Source organism: Panulirus ornatus, chromosome 34, assembly GCF_036320965.1.
Source record: "Panulirus ornatus isolate Po-2019 chromosome 34, ASM3632096v1, whole genome shotgun sequence".
Taxonomy (NCBI): Eukaryota; Metazoa; Arthropoda; class Malacostraca; order Decapoda; family Palinuridae; genus Panulirus; species Panulirus ornatus.
In genome coordinates, this window is record NC_092257.1 from 19,446,003 (window position 1) to 19,455,412 (window position 9,410).

General features: G+C 41.0%; 1 protein-coding gene across 1 annotated transcript in view; it reads right to left on the minus strand.

Moving 5' to 3' along the window:
• The window catches only part of LOC139760035 (cell adhesion molecule Dscam1-like), a 519,617-nt gene that overhangs the window by 496,209 nt on the left and 13,998 nt on the right, over window positions 1-9,410 (minus strand). The window lies entirely within an intron of this gene.

Below are 9,410 nucleotides of genomic sequence, written 5' to 3' on the forward strand. Positions count from 1 at the left end.
ATATATATATATATATATATGTATATATATATATATATATATATATATATATATATATATATATATATATATATATATATATATATATATATATATATATATATATATATATATATATATATATATATATATATATATATATATATATATATATATATATATATATATATATATATATGTACATATATGTGTGTGTGTGTGTGTGTGTGTGTGTGTGTGTGTGTGTGTGTGTGACATGGCAGACCATTATCGTATCTTAAGGTATTTGTTTTCAAGGTTACGGGTTGTGAGGGAGGGAGGGAAGTAGGAGAGGAGGGGCGGAGGGAGGAAGGAGGGTGAGGGGATTTTTCAGGCTTGTGAATCTGGAGATGGCGACGTTAAACCCTATTAGAGGCAAACCACTTGAAAACGAGCCTTGGGGATCGCAGTGCGACCCTTGAGCAAGACGGCGCGACCCCAGGGTCTCCTGGGGAGTTTAGGCGGGGAGAGAGGAGGGGAAGTTCAGGTCAAAGGCCAAGCCATCATAGTCGCGGGTCGTACCTTCGTGGTTAAGGGTCGTACGATCGTGTTCAAGGGTCGCACCGCCGTCTTCAAGGGTCGTACCATCGTGTTCAAGATTCGTACGTTCTGTTCGATGCTCATACGTCGTGTTCAAGGATCGTACCTTCGTGTTCAAGGGTCGCACCGTCGTGTTCAAGGGTCGCACCGTCGTGTTCAAGGGTCGTACCGTCGTCTTCAGAACCTCCAACCGTCGACCACAAACCCTAGCCTAACCTCAGTGCCATAATAACGACACACTGCACTTCCTATGTTACATCTAACTGTTCTTACAAGCAAGTTCTGAGCTGAGTACACCCTTCGCTGAAGAGTGATCGCCTCGTAGTGTGTGTCCAGCCTCATAAGCTGAGATATCTGCAGGTGGGACAGTGGCTATATCATACACATCCCGACCGAGTGGTGGCCATGTTTGCTAACCCTTATAGACGTAACGTTTCATGGGATTAGATTCCTTAAGACGTAACGTTTCATGGGATTAGATTCCTTCAGACTTAACGTTTCATGGGATTAGATTCCTTAAGACGTAACGTTTCATGGGATTAGATTCCTTAAGACGTAACGTTTCATGGGATTAGATTCCTTAAGACGTAACGTTTCATGGGATTAGATTCCTTAAGACGTAACATTTTTTAGGTTTAGATTCCTTAAGACGTAACGTTTCATGGCATTAGATTCCTTAAGACGCAACGTTACATGGGATTAGATTCCTTAAGACGTAACGTTTCATGGGATTAGATTCCTTAAGACGTAACGTTTCATGGCATTAGATTCCTTAAGACGTTTTAGGTTTAGATTCCTTAAGACGTAGCGTTTCATGGGATTAGATTCCTTAAGACGTAACGTTTCATGGGATTAGATTCCTTAAGACGTAACATTTTTTAGGTTTAGATTCCTTAAGACGTAACGTTTCATGGGATTAGATTCCTTAAGACGTAACGTTTCATGGGATTAGATTCCTAAAGTGTGTACTTATAGAAATGGATAAAGAAGTTAGTTTCAGAATTATGGTTACAGACAAAGCGAGAAAGTCTTTCAGTTGTTTTCCCTGAAGCATTGTGTCGTTATTGAGTCTGTAAGGACTATCCTGTGCTGCTCTGTTCTTCTTGTTATTATAGTTCTGTTCTTGTTATTGTCGTACTTGTTTTTTTTTGTGATTTTTGTCATTGTTTTTCATTCTTATTTCTTTTGTTACTTTTGTTTGTCTGTTTGCACGCCACAGTTATTGTTATCATCTCTGTCGTTCTCCCTTCCTCTTCAATTTTCCCAACGCACACACACACACACACACACACACACACACACACACACACACACACACACACACACACACACACACACACACACACATGTATACAAACACATATACATATACACGGAAGGGTCTCCATGGTGTAGTAGTTAGGGCACTAACTATATTCGTCTCCTAATTTGGTCCCATATAATTGTTTCCCTTCCTCTGGACCTTCTCTTTTACGTTTACTTATTTGTGTGTGTGTGTGTGTGTGTGTGTGTGTGTGTGTGTGTGTGTGTGTGTGTGTGTGTGTGTGTGTGTGTGATAACCTCTTTGTTGATTCCCTACATGTAATGTGTGGGGAAGGATCCTTACACTCGTTGGGACCCATCTATATACAGTCCTTACAGACTCAGTGCACACCCAGGTCCTTTGCCCTCACCCTCCTTATGGCTCACTTCAGCTCCTACGTTTTACTCGCTACCAAGTCCATTCTCGATTATCTAAAGACTCCACTTCCTCCAAAGTTCTCTCCGTTCAAAATCGCACTCCAAATAACCTCTCTCTCTCCACTGCTCAAACTAATAACATTCCTTTTGTTCATAGTTACTCCAAACTTCCTCCTTTAACACACCCTCCAAAATTCAAACACCGACTTCTGCAGGTTTTCACTCAAATCTGCCACCAGCACTGTGTCATCAGCAAATAGTAGCTGAATCATCTTCCAGGAACCCTTACATCCCGACACACTGCAGACTTGCCCTTGCATCCACCTCCCTCACCATCCAATCCATAAATAGATTAAACAGTCATAGTGACATCACACACTCTTGCCGCAGACCCATTTCCATTTGGAACCACTCCCCATCTTCTCTACTTTCTCGCACACATTGCATGCTCTCTTGATAAAAACTATTCACTGCTTCTAGCAGGTTTCCTTCCCTTACCATATCTTTTTAACACCTTCCACATCTCTATCCATCCTATCACATACTTTCTACACATCAGTAAATGCCAGTAAGTGTTTCCCTATGTATTTCTCACACACACGTTTTGCCTCCCCCTGTCTGATGTTCTGTATATGCCACTACTTCCTCAATCACCACCCTCCCATACAACTCACCAGGTACACTCAACAAACTTACACCTTTTCATTTCGAACTTTCACTTTTGTCCACGTAGCCTTTATAGAGCAGCGTGACACAGGCCCTCCGGCAGTGCCCAGGCACCTCATCATGACTCAGACAACGTACTGGAGGTGAGTTCAGTGGCTGGTTAGAGTAACTGCATCAGTGTATCATCTACTGTTCATACCATCTTTAGGATTTCGTTGATCATGAGCTCCTAGTACATCATTCTGATCAGCCTTAGACTATGAGTATATTCTCTCAATATTCGTTCATTTCCATATTCATTTACTCTTTTTTATATCTATTTTGTGAAATATTCTGCTTATATGTAAATGAATTTATTTTCGGGAGCTGTGGTTTATCTGGGTGGAGGAAAATGTTTCGTTTTATTTCGAGGTTCATGGTTTTGTAGGTTTGTGGTTCCTAGGCTCGTGGTTTCTAGGCAGTGGTATTAATTCTATAGCTTTTAGGTTTGTGGTTTTATAGATAATGGTATATATAGCTTCATGACTCCAAGGTTTATGGTTGGTTTGTCACAGCTCTTCACTCTGTTGCTTACGTTCGTTCCCATGTTACGATGGTTTCTATGGAGTGATTTTTATAACTACTGCTCGTCAGATCTTGGGTTTTTGTGGCTCTCTAGTTTCAGGCCGTTTAGTTTCATGGTTTTCAGATGGTTGTCTCACGGCTCGGTGTTTCAAAGTGGTGTTTTTGTAGTTTCAGAAAAGACAGAATGGTGTTAGAGGATTGCTTCTCCTATCGTAATGTAGCGAAAAATCTACTTTTGATTAGTGTCGAGCCTTGTTTTAAACCTTGTTGATGACAGTCAGTATACTTGGTGCACAAACTGGTGTGGGATGTGCTTTGAGGAATGCATGTTTTTGCTCCCAGAGCAAATTCTGGCGCCTTAGGGTGTCTAAGACGATGTTTAACACCCTAGGCAGGGCATTAGACATTCTAAGATCCAAGGGTAGGTATATGTCAGACAGTGTAGCACCCCAGGAAGGTGTAGCAGACAGTCTAGCACCCCAGGAAGGTGTAGCAGACAGTCTAGCACCCCAGGAAGGTGTGCCAGACAATCTAGCTCCCCAGGAAGGTGTACCAGACAGTCTAGCACCCCAGGAAGGTGTAGCAAACAGTCAAGCTCCCCAGGAAGGTGTAGCAGACAGTCTAGCACCCCAGGAAGGTGTAGCAGACAGTCAAGCTCCCCAGGAAGGTGTGCCAGACAATCTAGCTCCACAGGAAGGTGTAGCAGACAGTCTAGCTCCCCAGGAAGGTGTACCAGACAATCTAGCACCACAGGAAGGTGTAGCAGACAGTCTAGCACCCCAGGAAGGTGTAACAGACAGTCTAGCACCACAGGAAGGTGTACCAGACAGTCTAGCACCCCAGAAAGGTGTAGCAGACAGTCCAGCACCCCAGGAAGGTGTGCCAGATAGCCTAGCACCCCAGGGCACAGTAAAGAACGACACCAGGTACATCATTTCAACTCTTAGGATTAGATCGCATGTCACTGGCGGCTTCAGGCTCAAACACCGTTCATCTCAGGGTCGTCAAGGAGGGTAACACAGTATAGCTTGAGACGTGGAGGTAACTGGTTGTTACTGTGTTAAAATGTGATGAACAACCACTGCCTGATAGTCATTCGTGTTGGTTTGGACTGTAATAGCTAAGAAAGGAATTGTTTTGCAAAGGTGTTTGAGCTAGTAGATTTGAGGAAGAAGAGAGAGATAGATACATAGATAGACAAATAGATATACACCGTTCTTCTCTGAGTCTATATACGTGTTTGGAGGTGGTGTGAGGTGTGATTGGTAGAATATGGGTTAGCGGAGTGTTGTGGTATATATAGAGAAGATGACATGGGTTTGGAGTATTGGGGCGATATGGCTGCCATAAAAGTCTCGCGAGGAGTTTCACTTGCATCAGAAGGGAGGAATTACACATTATTCATACGGGACTATAGATTAATATTGATCCCTTCGTGTTGATTAATCACATAGTAACACACTGTTCATACGGGACTATAGATTAATATTAATCCCTTCGTGTTGATTAATCACATAGTAACACACTATTCATACGGGACTATAGATTAATATTAATCCCTTCGTGTTGATTAATCACATAGTAACACACTATTCATACGGGACTATAGATTAATATTAATCCCTTTGTGTTGATTAATCCGGGTGTGCACCAGGGCTCACATCCGAGTTTCACCAGTTTTGGAGACGAATCACCTCCGGGACAACAATTCATTGCCTCAAAAATTTTTGGAGGTGGTCGATTGGGAGGAGGAAGCACTCAAGCGTGAGCTCAAACGCCAGCTTGACGTGGAGCTTGAGTGACAGCTGCTTGGATGACGAACACGTTTCCTACTGCTGCTGAACCAAGAATGACTGGGTTAGAGAAATGGCCTTTTGAGGTGATTTTCTATTTCTCATCCAAGATGTGAGAACATATGTATTTAGAATTTTGAAACATATATACATATATATATGTACCCACACACACACACACACACACATATATATATATATATATATATATATATATATATATATATATATATATATATATATATATATATATATATATATATATATATATATATATATATATATATATATATATATATATATATATATATGATTCTGGAACGTATATATTTAGGATTTTGGGAACTATATATATATTTATATATATATATATATATATATATATATATATATATATATATATATATATATATATATATATATATATATATATATATATATATATATATATATATATATATATTTAGGAATCTGGAAGATATACTTTGAGAATTTTCCTCACTATCTCTTCACTCTAACCTTCACATTTTTTTCTTTTTTTTTGGTCAGGAGTTTAGCCACTGCCTCGAACCCCTTTCTTTATTTTCACGAACTTTATCACCTCAGTTATTTCCATTATTTATGATGCCCATTTCCCCTCCTCCTGTTTGTATTGTTCTTGTCCATATTTACACTCCTGGGAGGAGGGGGGGGGTGTAACTGTGACAACATAACGTAGTTCATCTAGTTGTACGATTTCGTAGAGACATCACTGTATATGCTGGTCTGTACGTTTCACTGTAGATGCCAATACAAGTGTGTATGGTTATGAGAATTGCATATGACACGTTTGTGTATGTAGTACTTTTTTGTGTGTATTTTCTATGTGTGTGTGTGTGTGTGTGTGTGTGTGTGTGTGTTAGTTTATAGATTTATGTGTTTCCATGCTTGCTCAGCCACGCGTGCGAGAGAGTTTGTGAAGCTGTTTGAGTTTGTGTACACGAGTGTCTGTATTTGTGTGTGTGTGTGTGTGTGTGTGTGTGTGTGTGTGTGTCTGTGTGTCTGTGTATGTTTTGTGTATGTGTGTGTGTGTGTGTGTGTGTGTGTGTGTGTGTGTGTGTGTGTGTGTGTATGTGTGTGTATGTGTGTGTGTCTGTGTGTGGGTGTGTGTATTCAGCTATTTGTAATTACTTATTCATATAGTACAGGGAGAGTGTTCTACACCCGTAGGGCCTCATCTCTTGAATATTCTGTAGCATAAAGTAGCCTCCAAACCTTCACAAAACTGCCTCCACTCACAGTTTCCTTGTTTTCGCCTATTCCAACCAACCACCGCCCGTACACCAAAACAACCCCTTGTTTACATCCTTTCTAACAACTATCATGAACACCTTCCAGTCATGACCTCTCTATATCCTGGTACCACATCTCCTAAAGGGTTGTTCCCTGTTAGCGTCAATCCATCCGATTTAGAAGTATGGAGGTTGTGGTTAGGTCACCCCTGTCTCTTCTCTCCTCCATCGTGAAGGAATTCGTAGCCTCCTGCCTCTCACTGTAACTCAGCTTTATTTAGGATAACATTTTTAGCTGCTCTTCTTCAGACCTTCTCAATCACGTCTTTGTGTTTATCAAGGCGCAGTGACTAGACTTCAGAGGTAAAAATCCAGTTGCAAATAGCTTACCGAACATTTGCTGGTCTACAGACTCAAACGCAATTCTGGTATTGGCCGGCAGACAGTTTTGCCTTTCTTTTGCAGTCTTCCAGACGCGCAGCTCTGGAAACTGATTAGGCACAATGTCGACCCCACCTAGACACTCTGTCACACTCAACTTCCTGTTGCTCATTTCCCACTGGGTAATGATCGCATCGAGGCCTTTCAACGCTTCCTTTCCTCTTTACCTTACACTCTGGGTCTAAATGAATTTCATCAACCAATCATCAAACCCAGCTCTTGAGTGTTTGTTGGTCTCCTTGTAAGAAGACGCAATCATCGTCATTCTCTGTCTCATGACAAACATATTGAGGTTAGGGTCCAGTCCATCAAGTAAGGCATTTAGATACAACAAGGACAGCAGCGGACCCAAGATCCAGCCTTGCGGCACGCCGTTAGGCCACTTCGAGAGTGCTCCTCTTACCTGTGTCTTTGGCTCTCGTTCTCTACGGCAATCTTCTGGCCAGTGAAGGGGTCCGACTCTTCATTCCTGCTTGCTTATTTAGCTTCTCAATCAACACCTGTTGGGATGCAGGGTCAAAACCTTTGTCCAGGAATGCATATGCTGTCCACCCGTCTCCTTCGTCTAAGACGGGGTCTTACCCTGTCACAGAGTTGGAGGAGATTTTCATATATGAAGAAGCATCATGACCTTTCTCTGACCCCTTGTTTCACCTGAACAGTGGTCATCCAGCCACTTCAGAGATGATTATAACTACTTTTTTCAGTTTTTTTTTCCTACAGACCACAATTGTTACCGAAGCTGGCCTGTAGGTCAAGTTGATATTCCGATCATATGTCTTAAAAACAGGCTCGATGTTTGCCCCCCTCCACACCTGGAACTCCGCCTTCCCCTAGTGATCTACTGAACAACATATCGAGGGACCACGCAAGAACCTCCTTCCCTCCACACACCCCTGCAGGGACATATGGAGAGACATCGTCAGGATCATAAGCCTTATATGGGTCGAGTTATATATATATATATATATATATATATATATATATATATATATATATATATATATATATATATATATATATATATATATATATATGTATATATGTATATATATATATTCATATATATTGGAAAGGATCACAATTTTGCGGATGATCAAGATACTCCTATGAGTCCACGGGGAAAGTGGAACACGATAAGTTCCCAAGTGCACTTTCGTGAAATAATCACATCATCAGGGGAGACACAAGAGAGAAATATAACAGTCAGTTCATATACATCGAAGAAACGAAGCTAGGACGCCATTTGGTAAACATGCGATTGTCCAAGTAGGACAACGAGCGTTGGACAATCGCATGGTTACCACATGGCGTCCTAGCTTCGTCTCTACGATGTATATCAACTGACTGCTATATTTCTCTCTTGTGTCTCCCCTGATGATGTGTTTATTACACGGAAGTGCACTTGGGAACTTATCCTGTTTCATTTTCCCCGTGGACTCATAGGAATATCTTGATCACGCGCAAAATTGTGATCCTTTCCTATATATATATATATATATATATATATATATATATATATATATATATATATATATATATATATATATATATATATATATATCACTTCAGTGAAATTGAAGTGTAACACGAGCATGGAAGTCAAACCGGATAACCATTAACTCTCGTTTGCATTCTGTCAACAGCCAATAAATATTGCATTTCTGACGATCACACTGTGTGGGCGTTCCTGACGATCACATAGTGTGGGCGTTCCTGACGATCACACTGTATGGGCGTTCCTGACGATCACACTGTGTGGGCGTTCCTGACGATCACACTGTGTGGTGGGCTCTCCTGGCGAACCATTCTGTTGGCGTCGCTTTTTGCCGTGGATCAGGAGAGGGGATCACCCCCTCCTGTTTATCTCTAGCATATCACAGAGCTTATATAAGTAGGGTTCGTATATGAATATATATATATATATATATATATATATATATATATATATATATATATATATATATATATATATATATATATATATATATATATATATATATATTCCCGGGAGACTGTAGGGCCAGAGGTACACACGCAGGACGGGGCACTGAGCGCTGGGAAAGTTGAGAGCTCACCCCAATAAGGGCCAGTTGCCCCGGGCGCTGTGAGGCATCAAGTAATCAGTATTCACGCTGGGAGGCTGAAGGGGGCTTTAGCAAGCACCCACCGTCCACACTCCTCCATTGTTCCATTTTTCGTCCATTGTTCAGGGCCGGCCTTTTATGTCTCGCACTTGGTGAGGTATTTTTGGGGGGGGTCGTATTAATTACACCCGTCGTTCTAGTGTACGTAAAATGTCTATTTCCACCCCCTGACGATTAGGTGTTTTGAAGTGAAAAAAAAGTGAAAAAAATACGTATATAAAGACTCCATAATTAAAGTAATTATGAACCGAGGGATATTAATTGTTTCGTGTTGTTATGAATGACAGCAA